We start from the raw sequence: 17975 nt of genomic DNA on the forward strand, positions 1-17975 counted from the left end.
CAAAATTTCTTCCTCTGCAAAGGGTCATTTTCGTCTTATTGCTCGCCCTCTGAATCATAGACTGCGGGGCAAGAAATTCCTCGAGTAGTTTTCTTCTTGTAATTCATACATAGTCTACCTTTGGCACACGAAGGCAGCGTATCCTAATCATTTACGATTATTAGATAATATTCATAATTACATGAAGGCATCGAGCGTTTGCCGTGTTTTAACTTCATTTGCCTATACTGTCATTTTTTTGCGGATGGGCAATCTCAAGGTAAGTCAACTTGCTCGGACGTTTACAAGGTAATAGTCAAGATGTAGAGCCGATTATCATGTATTTCACTTATTGCAGTAGGATTGAGAATTTATTGGGTTTTTCTGCTTTTATGTTGGATGTACGAAAAGAGTTATTGCCAAGCTTTGTCATAAAAAAAATGTTTATTCTCAACGGGAAGTTTCGAAATTTCAGGCTTAGCAGAATTTACGATGAGCATGACATAAGGGAATAAATCATTACTTCTGCTCGAATACTCCGATACTTATCTTCATGAGGTATTTATTGTAATCCAGAAATTTACCTGAAATAAAAAAAAAGATAGGAATTAGTAAATAAATTACTAAAAAGTTGAAACAAAATATACGTTTTAAAAAAACTAAAAATGCTACTATAAGCCTGATGAATGAAATGAATTTTGAACGAAATGTTGGGTATTTACGTATCGGCGCACAGGCGACTGGTTCTTCCATCATGACAACGCACCGGCCCACACCGCCCTTTCCGTGGAGCAATTTTTGACCAAAAACGCGATGACACCGATTGTCCACCCCCATACTCACCGGATCTAGCCCCCTGTGACTTCTTTTTGTTCCCCACACTCAAAAGGAATGTGAATGGAAAGCGTTTTGCCACTGTGGAGGAGGTGGCTTGCCAAGCGGAATGTTGTGGAAATTCGGCGTTGTTGAGGCTCTATAGCCCATTTCGACCTTGTCTTTCAGGATGCCCTTTCGACAACCATCTCGATTCCTTGATCGCGTTCTCCAATTTCGAAATTCGAGCGGCGGCGTGCTATCTTCACCAACACAATCTGTCCAGCCCATCCAAGGTTTTTCTACTGATCTTCAGCCTTCTGTTCTCCCTTCGGATACTCTTTCAGGTATGCCAGTATCGTCTATACAATGAACTTGGGCAGCTCATTGCAACTTCTGAAGTTTGATCAATTTAGTGGCCTCAGAGTCGTCAAATGTTCAATGAAAAATAGTGTTGCACCCATTTTTAGGTATATGAGGACCGCCCTTGAACCTTCTTACCAAATTTCGTATCAACTGATACAGTCGTTTCTGAGAAAAGTGCGGGTGACAGACGAACAGATAGACAGACAATGACTCGAATTTAATAAGGTTTTGTTTAAGACAACGTTGTTAAGCCCGAAACGAGGGCTCCGTGGGGTAAATTGCTCCGCATTTGATCCGATCTAACATCAAGTGGATGCAGACTAAGGGTTTCCTCAATCCATCAAAATATTTTAGCTCTGTCCAGGTTTTGGCTCAAAATATGGACAATTTACTTTATTTTCAATATAATTCGTACTCAAGTCATCCAGATCTCAAAATACACCCCAATCCAATATCTGCACAAATAAAGTTAATATTAGTATATTACCGTGTTTTAGAAATTTATCGGAGAATAAAATTCGGCATCAGCGTAAGCGATAATACAGGACATTAATCGGAAAAGTTCGAAGGCATTCCATCTATTATTAACAAAGTTATAGAAGGTCACAGTTTCGCAATTCAGGTAAATTGTTTGCACCCTTTCAGTTTTCCTTTTTTGGCTGTTTTTAGTTATTTGCATATCAGTGTCAATTACTCGAGGTAGAGTAACCAACCAAAGCTGGTTACCAGCGGTTTTTAATTTACGTATGTGCTTTTGTGCACGGAGTAAAGTGCAAATGTCTGAGTATGCGTTAGATGAATTTATCAATGCGATAGTAGGGTGGTCAAAGGGTAGTATAGGTCCCGGGGCGAAACGTGGATTGGTACCCACGATGGATCATAAAACCTGGGAAATGCCTGCTGAACCAACACCAACAGCTCTACTACCAAACCCTATCTCCACCTCCACGTGGTGACCGCTGGGAGCTCTTTCTTGATGAAAAGCTGCAGACGGAGAAGGATGAAGGCGAGTCTCCCGCGCCTAAAAACGGGACAAATTGTACCAACTGGTCCTCCAGGTTGGGGGTTGGGTAGGGCTGACAACCCTACACGGAAAACAAACTTGTTACGAAGCCACAACAGGAGCCTCGGATAGGACGGATTTTAAAACGACGGACCCGAAAACGACAAAGGAATAACGATTTGCGCATTTTCTCATGGAACGTGCGCTCCCTGTACAGAGATGAAGCTGATAAGCAGCTAGCCGATACCCTGTCCCAATATAGGGCTGATATAACAGCGTGGTAAGAGATGCGATGGACAGAGACCGGTTTCCTGGAGAAGAGCCACTACACCATATATTATAGCGGTCATCCAGTAAACCATGTGCTCGGAGTAGGTTTCTTAGTCAGCCAAAAAATGAAACCTGCTGTTATCGGCTTTGAAAAGATGGGCGAACGGCTATGCACTCTGCGCTTGCGAGGCAAGTTTAGAAATATAAGCCTCATAAACGTTCACGCCCCTACAGAGGAGACTGCAGAGTCGGAGAAGGATACCTTCTACGAGGCAGTAGAACGAACCCTCGAAGCCTGTCCCAGATATGATATCAAAATCATACTTAGGGGTTTTAACAGCCAAGTAGGGAAGGAGCCCGTATTCAGGCGATACGTTGGCTCCCATAACTAACACGAAAAAACAAATGATAACGGACTGCGGACTATTCAATTAGCAGGGTCACACGAAATGGTTGTTGGAAATACCTGGTTTGCGCGGAAAGCGGTCCACAAACATACGTGGGCCTCTCCAGACGGAACCACTTTCAACCAAATTGACCACGTGTTGATCGAACGCCGCCACCTCTCAGCCTTGATGAATGTCAGAACATATAGGGGGGCCAATATGGACTCGGATCACTATCTCGTTGGCATGGTGCTCCGAGCTCGAATAACAATACCACCTAGAATCCCCTCTGACAATCAGGTTAGAGTGAACACTGAAGCCATCCACAACACAACCCTCCACGACACCTATAAGAGGGAAATGGATGCCGCAATAACCGCAGTCAACAGAGGACCTGGAGATGAAGCATCAACAAATGATCTTCACAATCACCTGAAGAACGTTATCATGGATACGGCCACAAATATACTTGGCCTCAGCCGCAAAAGGAGTCGCAACGGCTGGTTTGACGATGAAAGTAAGCTAGAAACGGAACGGAACAATGCCGCCAACCGAGTAATGTTGCATTCTCAAAGAACGTGGGCACGCGCAGAGACTTATCACGAACTTCGTCGAGCGGACAAGCGACTTCACAGATGGAAAAGGAAGCCTGGGAGAACCAACAAGTCTGCGAACTAGAACAGTACAGGGAGCAACCGCACCAGGCGCGGAAGGCGGAAGTTTTACCAACAAGTCAGCAGGATGAAGCCTTATACACCTCGATGCTCATCCTGCCGAGACAAAGAGGGAAATCTGATTTCCGACAGAATGGGCATATTAGAGCGATGGGTTAAGCACTTTGATGAGCTACTGAACAACCAGAACATCGGCGAGTTGGAGGTCCCGCCAACTGACGACGACGGGCAAATACTGCCACCACCAAGTTTAGGAGAAACAGTCCGTGCAACTCATCGGCTAAAAAATCATAAGCCGCCAGGAACCGATGGAATTACAGCCGAATTGGTTAAATATGGAGGCGACCAGTTACACCAAGTGGTTCATCAACTTGTGCTCAAGGTATGGGACAGCGAATCAATGGCTGACGATTGGCAACAAGGCATAATCTGTCTCTTACATAAAAAGGGAGATATCACACAGTGCAGCAATTATAGAGGTATCACGTTGCTGAGTACCATCAATAAGATATTCTCCATACGCCCATAATATCATTGGCCTATACCAAAGAGGCTTCACTCCAGGCAAATCAGCAACAGATCAGATTTTCTCTCTGCGGTTTCCGGCAAGCGATGGAAAAACTGTTGGAATATGGACAACAGTTGCACCATCTGTTCATCGACTTTAAAGCCGCCTATGATAGCATAGCCAGGGCAAAACTGTACACGGCCATGGGAGAATTCGGTATCCCGACGAAATTAATAAGACTGACTAGGCTGACCCTGACCAATGTGCGAGGCCAGATAAAAGCAGCAGGATCACTCTCAAGACCATTCGACATCAACAACGGTCTACGACAAGGGGATGCGCTATCATGCGTCCTCTTTAACCTGGCCCTCGAGAAAGTGATCCGTGATACTGAGGTGAATGCAAGTGGTACAATCCTCTTCAAGTTCACCCAACTACTGGCCTATGCTGACGATATCGACATCATGGGAAGAACCACCCAAGACGTACAAACTGCCTTCATCCAGATCGAGCAGGCGGCAATTGGCGCGAGATCTTGGGCTGCACATCAATGAAGGCAAGACAAAATATATAGTGGCAACGTCAGCACCGAAGACGAATCAACCAACAACATCAAACCGCACTGGTCAAACACGGAGAAGAATAAGGATAGGAGAATACAACTTTGAGACAAATCACAACCGATAACAACTACGATGATGAAATCCGCGCACGGCTGTTGTCAGCCAACAGAGCCTATTTCAGCTTACAAAGACTGTTCCGCGCAAAACGTCTCACCATAGGGTCAAAGCTCTTACTGTACAAGACTATGATCTTGCCAGTCCTCATGTATTCCTCGGAAACTTGGGTTCTTAGCAAGAAAAATTACGAACTCTTGGCCGCTTTCGAGAGAAGAATCCTCCGAAGGATTTTTGGCCCCCTACATGAGGATGGACGATTCCGTAGCCTACACAATGACGAAACTTATGAGCGATACCATGGCCGTCCGGTTGTGAATAAAATCCGGTTCAATAGGTTACGGTGGGCGGGTCACTTAATCCGTATGGATGAGGATGATCCCAAACGGAAAGTCTATAAGAGCAATATCCATGGTAGAAAAAGAAGACGAGGCAGACCCTGCCTAAGATGGAGCGATGGCGTGGGCCAGGGCGCCAGACAGCTTTTAGGGATATCGAATTGGTGGACCTCGGCGCAAAACCGGGATGTCTGGAGTTCCTTATTAAGGCAGGCCTAGACCGGATACTGGTTGTTGCGCCGTTGTTGATGATGGTGATGATGATAGTAGACATTATTCGTTTTTTTAGCATTTAGCATTTATGTCCTTGCTATGTATGTACGTATGTGTATTTTGAAGTTTGGCAAGATATGATGGATCGTTTTGGATTCTTAGCTATGTACGAATGGAATATCGTACATAGATAACTTCTTACATAAGGTGAACACAAAACCTCTATTCCCGAAGTGCTCAACTTCCCGTATTCCGATTTGTTTTAATTAGCCGACATACTTACAAACACATAACTGTGTGAGCCTCCCGAATAGACTGGACACGTGCTGCCAACTTAACAGGTATTATTCATTAATGTTTAGGAGTACGAATGTTTAGTCGTTATTGAGTTGATAATAAAAAAGATGAGCTCCGGGGAAAATAGGGTGTATTATTCATTAATGTTTAGGAGTACGAATGTTTAGTCGTTATTGAGTTGATAATAAAAAAGATGAGCTCCGGGGAAAATAGGGTGTATTGTAGAACCGAGGGTGGTTGAAGTCCGGAAAACCAAGCTTGAGTATTCCTTCGATTGAACTAAAAGGTTTTCTACATACTCCGGCCCAGACCAGAAAGCCGGTAGCAACTTGACGCACGAACACGTAGAGGTTGCTCGGTAGTTTAAAGGTATCTGACATCATGTGGATGAGGTATTTCTCCGCGACTAAACTAACCATTGCGAACCATTGGAACGCCGACGGGTAATGATAGATCAAAGCAAGAAACAAGAACGGGAATGGCTGAAAATGCCGTGCCGCAAAGAAACTGAAACTATATGTATTATAAAACGGATTGTAAAAGGTCATCATTCATGCAAGGATCTCTACACAAAAAGATATGTTTGAGGTTAAAAAAGTTATTATACTATACTTATCGTGTTTCCAAACCTTTTGAGTAAAACTTTTTTATATATATATGATTGGTTTGTAAGCGAACGCCCTGGCTGAAATATAGGTAAAGCAGCATGAATGTTAGAGAAAAATGGTCCTTTGGCACGTGATATCGCCAAAAAGTCGTCCTCCCACTTTCTATAGAAATGTACCTGAATTGCTTTCAGAACATCTACAGGAGAGGGTTAAAGCAAAATTGTGGAACTAGATCTCAGAGCCTTACGAGCCTGTACATGGGCGAAATCATTTAATAGGGGGTCGGAATTAAGGGCATGTATTTTGCCCACTAGATGATGCGATGGCGTAGTTTATTTGAGTAATTTACAAGTATGGAGAGAGTTTGTAACGATACCGACCTTCTCCTCACCCATCCTGAAAGCAAAAATTTCAGCGGCCAAAACCGAACTGACATCCAAAGAAAAACGTTAGATTTGTGTCTCATTCTGACAAACCATTGCACTGGCAGACCCTCTACACATGGACGCAGCATCAGGCCAGAAAATCTCGCGCAGCCGCCACCTGGGTTCTGCCGAAGGTGTCCCCCAAATTATACGAGAGGATAACCTGAATCTTATTAGAGATTACGGGAATACCATTGAAAATTATACTCTCGAACAAGCTCCGGAAACGACTTATAGATCTGAAACATCAAATGCTTGGTTTTGGGGGCATGCATAAGTCTGGACATGCTTTCCTTTAATTTAATAAGCTTTTTGGCTGACATTGATGATCGTTACCCAAAGCAAAAATCTGGTGCAATAGGATGGTTCTAGTCTTCTCAGGATACTAGACGATATTGAGTTGATTTTCCTTTCAAAGTATTTTGGCGGATTCATAGTGGGCATGCGGCATACTCTATAATGGGCCTTACCACAGGTCTATAGTGATTAATGGCCTTGCAGGGTGTGAGATTTCAAGAAAAACCAGTTGAAAAATTAACCAATCTGCCTGCCTTTACGGTCCTCGCTATCTTCTTATCTAAAAAGCTGATGGATTTGGCACGGGCAAGGGTAAGATTATTAATTATAAAGAGCAGGGGTGTTACCCTGATTCTCTTAAAGGATATAGATTGGGATTGGTTATGTTGATTAGTAAGCCAAATCTTCGGGATTCATCATCAAACGCATTTACCTGACTTTGCAAACATTTAGAAGTTTTCATTGGCCAAAATGAGGAAATCGTCCGCCTATTGGGAGATTTCAATGCCATCAGAGCATTTATTATGCATTTATGCATTTATTATGTTGTATAGATATTGAACAATATTGGACCTAAAACAGACTTATCCACGCTGCGTGCCATCGTGGTTTACTGAAATGCACTTCAGTTCCGCGAAGAATTTCCCGAGATGGCTGCACTCCTCCTCAACTGAGTGCGATTCCGATGATCCGTCAGACTGAATCCCTTCACTTTGTTGGTGTTTATCCCCAGTCCAACTCTGTTTGCCTCTCTTTCCAACTTCAGAGCCATTTGACCAAAATTAATGACCCAGCGAGAAAGCAAACAGATATCAACAGCATAGACGACATGTTTGAAGTAAGATGTCATATGCCATTGATATCCGGGCAAAGCATGAAGATCGTCACGGATAACAATAATATAATGGACGTCAGATTCCTCTGAAATCTTACCTCGAAACAGCACGTGACATTTTGCGCCATCATACATGTGCTCAAAACGCACAGTGATTTTCCGTATTGGAATCAAAGCTGTGTTGATAATTGTCTATCGCTCGTTCAGTATAAATTTTAGTTCATTTTCTTTTTGAAGTATAGGGTATCACCATAATCTTTCTCTTCTTGTTGGTGGTGAGGATACCGGACTGAAAATAGGTTTAATGGTTCTAACCATCTAAACTCGATCATACAATTACATATTTTGTAAAATATTTGGAAAGAAATTTGCTGGAGATACTTTGTCAATCCTCAGAGGCTCCAAATATATTTCGAAAATATTCGAGGCACTGACCATTTCGGAAACCTTATGAAAGATTTTGCATCCGCAGAAGTCTTGATAATTGAATACTTTTCTTTTGACTTTTTGAATATTTAACTCAACAACTGAGGCTCCGAGATATATGATTGGAAATTGTCTGATTTTTTTCCCTTCCGTTATATCTCCGTCAAAATTTCCAGCACACAAGCAGGCGTTAACAAAGTATAGAGTGCCTTTGTATTAAATTTCATCCCGTTTTTATAGTAAAATACAACTGGTTTTTTATTTCCGCGTTATAAATCCGCTAGGTAGAAATGCCCTTAACTGCAGGATAAGATTGTGTTTATAAATACCAAATAAAATTAATTATAAATTTTCAAAATAAATCCTGAAAAAAGTAATTGTAGTAATCGTGGATTAAGTCAAAGTGTAGAATTACTAGGATTCGGGAGTAAAGGGAACCAAAAAAATGCTATGCTGAAGGTAGGAAAGAAAATGCGAAGAACAAGAGCTACTTCCCAGGCAATCAGGTGGTATAAGTTCGCTATATACTGTAGATGATACGGTCATAACGAACTATACTAGTACGGGAGATCGTGAGGTATCTACTGTTTATCTAAAGCTAGTGATTACATTGCATCGAGCGCAACGAAGAGAATCGCGGCTGGAACAGAAAAGAAACCGTTAAAATATAACACTACCAATGTGAATATGGTCACGCCATGCAATGGGATCCACTATCCCAATACGACCGACAAGTGAATCACCCTCAAAATATAGGGCACAGAAGGGTGGTGCAGGAGTGTAGAGAGAGATTAAAGAGGGTTGAAACACATTTCTGGCAGGCAGGATGGATGGGGTTTAGGTGAGTTGAACGCGCTATGCCACAGTTAACAGATACTGCCAATAATATAATGGAGGAATGAGAATGAGCTGCAATCTTTGGCGATAATCGACTTTACAGAAGTTGTCAGCAAGTTACTACAGCTTCAATATCATTAGGAAGCAGAAGCAAAGGCTTGGTCACTTCTTATACCTATAATCCTACTTCAAATCTAAACATTCCTGTATATGTGAACACAAGATAATTTCTCACCATCATTTGAATTTTTTGAAAAGCATAGTACTACTGTGAAGATGTACGGAATGGTCGCCGAAATTATATCTATGTGGGAAGTGGAAAATTCTGGACAGGCACTAGTGAAAATGTTTCTTGCGTTAAAAACTTGTCTTGTGTAAATCAGCTTCTAGTTGTAAGACTTTCACATATTAGATCCCTCATACTTATGTATGTATGTAAAGAAAAGTCCTTAAGGGGGAATACTAGGTCCTATGTTACCAGCCTGTCAGTCGTCAATTTTCCTAAGTCACGGCTAGTCGCCTGCACATCCTGTTTATCCCTGTTTGTTTCTGTTCTATAAAGGCTTGACAAAACGCTCCAGAATTTCCCCCAAAAACCTCCATCGCTAACGCCATTTATAGGTGCGTTCTCATGTGAGCTATAATTCCCACTCGTTGAAGTATTTTTTTACAGCAAAACATATCTAAAACCATGAACTTTTTAATTTATTGCCTTAATTAAATTCTGAAATCTATTTTGGCAGAGCCCCATCAAACCTTGGGTTTTGTATCAACGACAAAAGTATACCGAATCTAATGCAGTTCAAATATTTTCCTTTGAATCAGCAAAGCATAACACATGAAAATTGAATCGAATTATTTATTCGTGACACAAGTGCATGAAACAAAGCTGAAGACAAAAAAAAAATGGAACCAATTACTCAGCAAAATTATTTGTACGAAACAGATAATTTGGAATAGTCATTGAAGTATTCCAAGTGGACGGAAATAGTTTATTTTTTCGAAATCTACTTGAGCTAATTCATTGATGGTCACTTTTAATAAAAACTTTAATCCACCATGACCAATCTACTAATTTGACGAATAGGTGACCAATCAACCAGGAAGGCAAAAGAACAGTAGGAGAAATACCTTTTTGTTATTCATTTTTGTTGCAAAATGGAACGGTTTCATATTAAATATGGTAAATTGGAATAATAACAATCAATTTTAAGCACTCAGGTTCACCTAGAAGAAAATGTTGAATGAAACTACTGCCTTCCCTCAGGGTAGTAAATGCAATCTTACAAACTCGATTAGGCTCACATTATTATTGCCACCGTCAATTCGTTGAAATCCCCATCAATCATAATAGTCATCAATTACATTTTACAATCAGAAAATAGCAGTTAATATCAGGTACTATATACACTTGGCGCATTGAATACGTACTAGGGCGGGTCTATATGACAGTAATGCATTTATATCTTAGATTCTTGGTATACTCAACTTGACAATTTATATATTAAATGAAGTCGGCGTTCCACAAAACCGGCATTCGGACCAAACCATTAATATTTTAAATTTGTTATTTGGTTTGCGGTTAAAGCATATCATTGCACTGGTTTATAGCTAACCACATTATTTAAGCAGCATTTATTGTGTATTATTCGGTGTGGATAAAACGCCCTTGAAACGAAATTGAGTGACAGAATTGGAAAAGAAACTAAACGTTTTATGTGTATTTAAAATTTATCGTTATTGCTGAAATTGTTATGAATGGTTAAAGTGGAGCAAATGAATCTAAACCAGTTTTGAGGAATTATGGAAAATTGGAACTTGAATCGCAAAGCTCTTGCATTTCAACATTTTTCTTTCTCAAGCTCCTTACGTTTGAAATAAATTAGGATGAGAGATTAGATATTGGTACGAAAACAAGAAAACACTATTTATAATCCCCAACTGAGCTGGTTTTACTCAAGCGGTCTTTAAACTATTAAAGGTAACTTTGGGTCACTCACATCTTTTTAGGCATCCCAACAAAGGCAACTGTCAAATACAATCATCATGCTTCCTACAAATTGAAATTCGAAGCTAACAATCCTATTTACAAATCAAACTCAATTATCCATATAAAATATTCTTTCATCTCTCAATCTACGCAACAAACAAACAATTCCACAACTGTAAACATTCTTTCACTTTGGCAGTTGCAACACAATAGCTAAATTCCGATTTCCTAACAAATCCCCAATTTAAGTCATCACCAGGCAAAAAAGCATATTAGATTTTCTTTTTGTCCCCCAGAACTGCCTGAAGCCTCAATAGTTCGTGTTTGTTATTCTTAAGTGCCACGCCATCGACATGTAGGCGAGACAATACGGCCAACTGTCCATCTTCATTATTTCCACGTATTAGCAGCAAATATTTCATTAATGATCGATTGGATAGATGAATGTGTTTTTCCACTCCTCCCTTTGATCTAATAACGGTGAGAGTTTACTTGTAATTTGGCTTCAAGTTGTAAGTTGTTAACAAGGTGAAATTCTTTTGGAAATTCCAGCAAGAAAAATTTTATTGACGGAAAATGAGAATCTGAAGTGATGTTTTTGTTATATGGAAACAAAAGATTTAAGCCAGAAACTCGAAAAAATAAGTATCGAATTCGACTTGCTTATGGTTTGGCTTGTTTTAGAACATTTAAGTCGATTTGCTTTCATATTTTAATTGGATACAAGCTTTTACTAGAGAAACAATCTTACGGATGAAATCAATTTAAAAGAAATCGGAAGCACAAATGAATGCGTATCAAATATACTGTCACTGTTCTTCCAATGGCTCTTTATATGTTAAATTTATTAGCTAGAATGGATTGGAGCGTGGAAAGAGGTCAAATGTTAGTATATCTTTTGGAATAGCATGTAAACATCCAGCATCGTGCGTCATACTAAATTTATTAAAAAAGATGAGTCGCACCAACAATACTACCGTCATATCAAGGTCCAATGTCCTAGTTGATCAACCACAAATAATGTTGGAAATTAGATGGGAAAGATTGAAGATACATCGCATATGTTTTTGAAAATCTAGTTTTGGTGTAAAAAGTTGAACCAACAGTGAATATTTTGAATTAACTGTGCAACTGTGATTAGTAAACTAAGAAAGAACTTGGATTAAGCCCAAATGACAGCAGGCGCCATACAGAGGAAGGACTGCGCATTTTCATTTTCGAATGTTAGAATACTGATCGTAAAAAAACGTAAAAAAAAACCATTTAGACTCTCATGATGGCCGTGATCCTCTATTTGGCAACCGCTTTGGCACTACTACCAGATGAACAATCTTATATATGTTAGATTAGCCTGGGCCACCGCTTGTCATCAACACTTTTAAAGCTTAGTTGAAGGTTTCAAATTCAATCCTATCCTTTTAAACTAGACGAACTAACTTACTTTGGACTTCTTAATGCTTCATCACGATAGCGTTTCTTTCTCGAAGAACATCCTCAGTAAATCTTAATATGATGTGTTGACAAGTGGGTAATCCTTTCAACAATGCTGGTAACAACACTCGAGGGTTATTCTTCCGCTTCGCTTCCGTTAGGTAGCAGTTTATCTTGTCTCTTTTATCTAGGCATAGAATTCCGTCCGTTATATTGCAGAGATCGATATCTGCGAGGGCTCTTAAGGCGCACCAAGCGCCATATTCGAATGTCGTTAGTTGCCTCACATATAAACCTACGATCCCAGGCAAAATAGTAGGAAGTCGAGCCAGGACAAAAATGTGGATTTAGCCGGTGTCGGATTAATGGTTGCGACAACTACAAGGCGCACCCTCATCATTTGGGAGCTAGTTTCGAACAGGATACTGAGTCCCACAACGGAGTCGGTCAGGAAAGCATTTTGTGGCCAATATTATTTCTTCCTGATATTGGCGACCTTTCTCTGCTTCTCATCCGAAGCATGTGAATGGCTTCAATGGACCATGGCATTCTTCTTCAAATACCTCGACTACGCTGATGACATCTACCTGCTGTCTCGAAAAGTCATTGACCTTGGCCACATGGGTTCGAAGATTCAGACTGAAAATAAACGCTAACTAAAGCATGGTTTTCCGTCTAGTGGGTGGGACGGGGTTGGTCGAGAAACTGAGCTGACAGCGATACCGTGCTTGACACCGTTCGACACATTAACATTAGCACATTCTGTTTTCTAAATAATGGGTATGGGTGTTTCTTAATACCACAACGGAGATTAGAGCCTTAAAATTATCTGTCTATTGCACTAACGCAATGTCGGAATCACAGGTAAGATCTTTATGATAAAGTAAATAAAATATTTTTAAAACTTAGGGCTAGATACAGGAACAAATTTCTCAGGTAGACCATCCGGAATATAAATAAATACAAATAATGCTTGATTCCATGACACAATATGCTGGGCTCAGTTTCATTCAACAAGGAAACAAGGAAAGGGTTGCTAGTTTTCGAGCCTAGTGAGTAAGATCGAGCTGTTTTCTCTCTCAAGATTTTGAAGCACCGAGTAACCTTAAACAATGCAGATATCGTCAATGACAGTTAGTAGGCTTGCATGCACCAGTGCTCTTGCTGGGATCATTTCTCCACAAAATGATCTGGAATGATTGATCATCCTTATAGACTCAAACTTGTCTGCTCATTTTTGGGATGTCTTCAGTGAATTCAAACTTTGGCAAATAGAGACGAATTAAGACGGAAAACAGCCCAGATTAGATGACTGGCCTTATAGCTAAAACATTGTTGAGGATTTGCTAAATAGGTCGAAAGCTACTCTTGGTTTCATTATTATACTAACTGGTTTTGGAACCATATGTGAGGTATAAAGAAGAGAGGCTTCGATTGTTGCTTAATAGTTGCCCCTTACATGGCACAGTTAGACATGTTGGTTCATTAATGCGACATGCAAGGGTTTGAGCTCAGATAACTTGTTGAGCTTAATTTCAATATGGATGGCACATGCCAGCTTTTGGTCAGTGTCCATGTCTGCCATCGTCCCGGTAATGATAAAATAACGTCTTTGAAAGTACCGGCTTCCATAAAGCTTAATTTGAGCCAACTGACAAAACGCTGGACAAGTCTGGAGAATACTTCCGGTATTGGACAACTGGGGGGGTTCGTGGACCAGGATGGGTGCCCTGGTTCGAATCCCGGTTCGTCTTGGGCTTATCATCTGCATCGCATAAAGTGTCATGATAATGCTCCTGAAATACAGTTTTATTGAAAATTGGTATTGCGTGGAGTAAGCCAAAAGGTCAGCAAATATTTTACATACGGACATTTGAGACTAGAGGATTAGCCTTTTTTTCCTTCCTGGCTTCGGAAGAAGTGGATCTACCCAGGTTAAGTAGCACGAACTAAATTTTAGAAGGTTCAGGAAGGAAGGATAAGATGTTCCTTAACTATTACCCAACGAAGAAATTATTCTAGAAATATGCACAATAGAGTCGAGTGAGCATTCCATGATTCAAATGATTTCGTATATTGCACTCGTGACTCTTGGCGCTAGGGGTCTAGAATTCGGACTTATTCCAGAAAAGAACTTGTTTTTAACTACATGCCAAGTCTCGAAATATACTTTTTTAAATTCAAGCTTGCAAGATTCCATACATACTACCTGATCTGAAAAAGCAACCGTTCCAATGAGCAGAAGAGGATACCGATAAATATGATTTTTTTTCCACTGCTACAGTCCGATCTTAGTCCTTGGTTTCCCGCAGTGCTTATATCCACTCTTCTCCAAGTTCTGCAATTTCAAAAACCAGGCAGACGTTTTGGGGTTTTTCCCGTTGGTAATTCATCTTGATTCACTGTTATATCTGTTTCTTTCCAATTAATATCATGATTTTCGATTTGTATTCGTTTATTTTTAGACTACTTCATCTAGGTTCGCTAGTGCCTACTTCGTTCCCTCTTTCAATCGTGCCTCCATTGTCATATTATCCGCATATCCGCAGTCTATCTTGGATGAATTGTACAATAGCAAACCATTTAGATCCACTGCAGAACGCGTTAATTATCCTTTCTCCATGAGGATGTGGTCAATCTGGTTGAATGCCGCCCCATGTGGTGAGACTCATGTTCCCTAGTAGATCCTGTAGTGGAGGAAACAAATGAATGAGATTTTCATGTTTCTGGTGCAAAAATATTCTATGAGCCTGCTTTCATTTTCGTTAGTTCCATTCTAGTGAATATACATAATGGTTTCAATGTGGACTATCTTTTTCTGACTTTTGTATTGAAGTCGCCGTCTACTATATTTGCGTCGTTCGATGACAATGAATCAAATACTGTCTCATGACAACTATAGAATCCGTCCTTTACTGAGCAGTTTTTGACTTTGGTTAGAGCATGTACTTTGATTAGCCAAAGCTGAAAAACTTATTTTTGCTCAGGCGCTTTAATTGTTTTATTTATTGGTCTCAAGTCAAGGAAGTGTACTTTCCACGTTGCAAACTCGTAGTCCTTTTTCGATAGTCATCATTGTATTTCTGACCCACGCCGAAGCTCAGCTCTGAGTTTCAAGACAATATTATGCTGAGGGTAAGTTGTCAACCTGTTGCGCAGTCCCCACCTAAAAGATGAATTGCCTCATTTTTTTCTCAAATCGGACAGCACTTGCTGCTGCTAAATTGTAATTTTCGTGAATGCATTATACCTTTAAAGATAATTTTATTCTCAGACCTAAATTTGCAATGTCTCATAGCAATGTTGCCATTTAGCTACGCGAATCTTGTTAATCATTTATTTGATAGCCTAAAATACAGTGTACTCCATGAAACTTATCAAAAGGTCTGCGCAGGATCCGAAAGGGACATGATTATTCAATTCAGATTTTCAATGTTTGATAAAACTAACACCATGTACCTGTTTCCTAATCTGCGACATTGGCTCTGGATAAAATCGGGCTTACCTAAAGTTGCACCTATGGTCCATGTCTCGGATTATACCCGCAAATATGCTTCACACTGGGAGACCTACCAAAGGCATACAGTGTTCAATTGTCTTGATAATGCCAACTCTAATGTTAAAGTTTATCCACTACATTTTGTACAATTATATAATTTTAATTTACCAATTCGATTTGGACTGATAGAAATCGGCTTCCGTAAAATGAGAAACCGAAAAACTTGAAAATCATTTGGAATGAGGTGAAGTAAATAAACGGAAAGATCGCTAACAGAAGAAACGTTTGTAAGAGAGGCCGCAGCTGATTTGAAATCGAATTGAAATTGATGGTGTGCGGAACGAAATATTTAAGGGGCTTGTTCTTGCGCCGACAAACTGAAGCGATCGGAAGCATACAAATCATACCAGAAGTACGAAAATGGCAATGAATAACTCACACTATATCCCCATTGTGATTGATGGATAAAAGTCATTTCATTTCAATTTTCTAACATCATTTCTCTGTTGTCTTCGCTTTTGTTAACTTCTTCAGATTAATTAAATGTGGTGTGTACTTGCTAGGTCACGAATTTATTTTTCTTTTTTTTTTGCTTTCATCATTTTGAGATTGTAGAGTAAGGCCTCATTCCCAAGGTGAAAATGAAATTTCGAACCTTTGACCAAAATCTGTTACTGTAACACAACTAGGACAGCGTTTGGAAACGATTTGCTGCTGGAATCTGTGGCGAATACATCTTAAAAGGAGGAAATGTCCACGATTCGCTTTGCTGACCCCAGCGTCAAATCACTATAGCCTAATTAACTAGGATAACAATATAAATGAATTATAATTTTCGGCTGTATCTTTTAAAAGCTTCGCGAGCTCTGTACCCAAAATCACTTTCACTTACTCATAAGACCCCTTAGTAATGCAACTAATTCTTGAAAAAAATTAACACCTCAAAATTCTTCATTGTTTTTACTTCATTCCTTCCTCACCTTACATTACTGGCCGAGTAACTGCTAAAACAATGAAAAAGTAATTCTCCTTCAACTTGCACATTTGAGACTACAAAGTTGCAAACAAGAACTTTTCAGTTCAATAGTGACTGAGGGAGAACATGGAAGAAATTGAATACTTTGCTGCACAGCATGGCGACAAGAACTGGTTTCCTCAGTAATAGCAACAGCAGTAGAGGCATTGCATCAAGAATGAAGTGCCATTGACCATAAATGCTACCTTAACAGTTATGCAGAGGTGATAGCGCATTGCCGCTTTTCTTCACACTATTATCTCGCCGGGCACGATTTACTTGAAAAACATTTGGGACGCCGCCACTAGCATATCGTTTGCATGGAATTGTGTCAGTATGGTCTCCAGCATCTCAGCAATGGTACATATTTTACGGTATAATCCCTACATCCGACCTGAGCAATACTTCTTCGTTACTACAATGATTCAAGATACTTCATTCTTCAAATTTGCACAAATCCAACAAAGATCTGGGTTGACACTCCAACAAAAGCATTGTTACTGTTGCAGTTGGGTAACGAACAAACACCCATAATTCATGTTCAGTCAAAATAAGCAATTAGCGGTCCATTATTTCGGATCAATATTTCACCACATACATAACGGTCAACAGCCAGAAGATAATTACGAGTACACTTAGTGTAAATTGTGATCTTTGCGAGGATCCTACGGAACGTCTCGAGTTGGCCAACTGAAAAGTGAATTTATAACCATGCTTGGGTGTAAATGCACTTTTGGTACCTAAATGGACTCTAATGGACAATGTATCTGAAAGATGATCACTGAAATTACATCAGAAGTGCAGAAAGATATAAATAACTGACAGCCTTATTCCATATTTGCTGAACCTTTGCTAATTGAGATCGGAGTTACCGTTTGTGGTCTTGCTAATGGTGTTGATGGCAAGAAGTTGAAGAAGTTGAAGTTGGATAAGATCGGTCGACTTCAATTGAAGTTCATTTACTATCAAACGCGTTTATAATTGGTAATTATTGAACTGAAATTGAAGAAGAATATTTTTTTGGAAAGATTTTTGTAACTTTTGCGATAGCTCGATGACTGAACAGCCTTTTGATCCTTATTGTCTCA

General features: G+C 40.0%; 1 long non-coding RNA gene across 1 annotated transcript in view; it reads right to left on the reverse strand.

The window, feature by feature from the left end:
* Positions 1–509: 509 nt before the first annotated feature.
* LOC119647160 overlaps positions 510–17975 on the reverse strand; it is a 42228-nt gene continuing 24762 nt past the window's right edge. Inside the window, exon 3 of the long non-coding RNA XR_005248806.1 lies at positions 510–563. This is a non-coding gene — a long non-coding RNA (uncharacterized LOC119647160). The remainder of the gene's footprint in view (positions 564–17975) is intronic.

The sequence above is a fragment of the Hermetia illucens genome, chromosome 1, assembly GCF_905115235.1.
Source record: "Hermetia illucens chromosome 1, iHerIll2.2.curated.20191125, whole genome shotgun sequence".
In the NCBI taxonomy this organism is placed as follows: domain Eukaryota; kingdom Metazoa; phylum Arthropoda; class Insecta; order Diptera; family Stratiomyidae; genus Hermetia; species Hermetia illucens.